Raw genomic sequence first — 2,568 nt, forward strand, 5'->3', positions numbered from 1 at the left:
GTCACCCGTCTAGCATAGTGGTGGCAACTTCCTTCCTGGTTTAGGTTTTAACTCAGTACAGACTTTATGCAAAATAACATCTATTCATTTCCTTTCTCTAATACGACTTTCCTTTTTTTACTCCTCATTACATTAAGTTGTAGAGAGTCAAGTTCTGTCCCTACATGGCATAGATGAGGATGATTCAGATGAATATGCTGAAGATAAAACTCATGTACCACAATGAAAATAAGAGGAAAATCGTGCACAGAAACTATTTATTCATTTGGGGTAGTTTTGTTTTAGGAACACCATCCCCCTAATGGCCACTTTCATATACCTTCTAAACAGTAAATGAATCATCTTTGTGAAGAAATTTTGTTCTCATTTGGCCAAGAAGATTTTAAAAAAATGAGTCAGGTCCTAGTTATAAAAATGAGTCAGAACCATATGAGTCATATGGAGATTTTGTTGTTTTATTTATATACATATGCACTGGGGCCAGGGGGAAGACAATTTTATGTGATACAGAATCTTTAAGACTTTAATAGACTATTAACTAGATCATTACAACCTAAAGTGTCTGATCTGGCAAATAAGTGATGTACTAAGTACAATGAACTGAGTATGAGATCTTCATATTATCATTGCTGCTGTATTCTTAAAAGACAACAGAAGTATTGCCAATCTGTAGAGTGTGTATTGTTGCTATCCTTTATACCACAAGAAGACTGGATTGAGCCATTACTATTCCTATACATTGTAGTCACAATTTTTCATCTAAAATTTCCAGTTTCATTCTGACAACCACCATGATATTCCATAAATCATTCTTAGAGATGAGACTGGAAAGAACATTTCTGAAAAGTTCTGAATAAAAGTACTCTGAATAATGCATATGTAAAACAAAACAATTTGACTCAAATATAGCATGTATACGGTATGAAGGATTTAATTCAGAAAGCTCTCTTTTGATATAGTATTTTTCCCACAACCCATTAAATACTGAGTATTACCAAAATGAAGCAATGCACTGAAGTTAAAATAAGAAATGTCCTACAAACCTGAAATGCCCTTCTTGTTATTTAGTTATCTCAGAAGATGAGTAAGCCAGGTGGAAGCAAATACAGTCTTCATTCTACAAAAATACTCTCAATGGAGCTGCAGTGAATATAAATTCATTAGTATGATATTTTAAATGGTAGCACTTTTATACAGTGAAAGCAATAAAACCCAAAATGAACTGACTTTTTTGAGAGTATGGTGCAACAGAAGTAATATAAGGATACCAAAAAATCATAGGTATTAATTTAAAAAGTAAAATACACCCTCTGCACAATTTATGTTTGTCATGTTATCAAATTAACTCTACTTTGTGAGAGACTGCATTGCCTCTTAAGTATCTTCCACATCAGTTACTTATATTTTCCTGTTTTCAAGGTTACATGGTGTTCACCCATCCTTTCTGCCCAGAAGGAATGGAGAAAATACTGGAAAATAACAGGGGGACTTTGTCAAGTCATGTGTGTATCTATCCCTTTCTGATACATTCAGACTTTCACCATTGTTGGTAGTGCCCAAGGTCAGAATAAAACTTGCCCTACAGGATCACACCCAAGTTCAGCCTGATATAATAGTAACCTGTGGAATATGTTGTGTTTCAGATTCTACAGAAGGTTTCCGAGGGCTCTGCACTAAGCAGATGGGGGATATCTATTTTAGGGCTATTTTGATGGCACATTTTAGTTTAGCTTCTGAGTTCAGGAAGCTCACATGATTTGTCCACACATCCCCCAGGGACATCCTAAACTTTAGATGCTCTTACCCTTAGGCAGTTGCACATGTGTAAACTAGGTGAATCCTGTGCATGTGCATGGCCTGACCTGCCAACTGATAAGGAAAACATGAGTTTTCCTTCTTGGGGACATGTTTCCCTTCACCTAGATAATAATTTTTACACAGCTGGAACAATTAGTACCTTTGAAAACCCCTATCCTTTCATCAAATTTAGCTAAAATTGGCTAAATCATTTAAAGTCAGCCAGGGTAAGAACTGGCAGACAGACAAAGTACACAGCCCCGTAGGCCACGTTTCCTTAGAATTAGACCAAGCAAGCACTATACAGCCCATTACTGCACTGGACTCCTCCCGCCACGCCTCAGCAATGATCTCGTGTGCTCTTAAATCAGTTTTATCAGTCACAGGCACATCTGACTGTCACACAGTCTATTAACTTGTAAAATTATTCTACCTTTGGATAGCAGGGGTCACCAGTGAGGCTCGCGTAACAAGACCGGCAAAGGCTGGAGCGTGTTTGCCGTCCGAGGGTGAGTACGGGCTGCCTCAGCACCACACGGTGCGGGGGCCGAGAGGAAGCGGGCCGCTGCGCGGTGTGTCACAGCAGGTCTGTGGCACCTAAATGGGGGGCGGGACGCTACGGAAATGCTCGGCGTTGGGGGCCAGGATGGGGCCTTTATAGCGTTCATAAGGAAAACCCCACAAACGGGGAAACTGCCTGTCCCGCCGGGAGGGGGAGCGCACCGCGGGCGGCCCCGGCCCGCCCCGCGCGGTCACGCGTCGCCCCTGTCC

The sequence above is a fragment of the Athene cunicularia genome, assembly GCF_003259725.1.
Source record: "Athene cunicularia isolate RWA chromosome 4 unlocalized genomic scaffold, athCun1 chr4_part1, whole genome shotgun sequence".
Taxonomy (NCBI): Eukaryota; Metazoa; Chordata; class Aves; order Strigiformes; family Strigidae; genus Athene; species Athene cunicularia.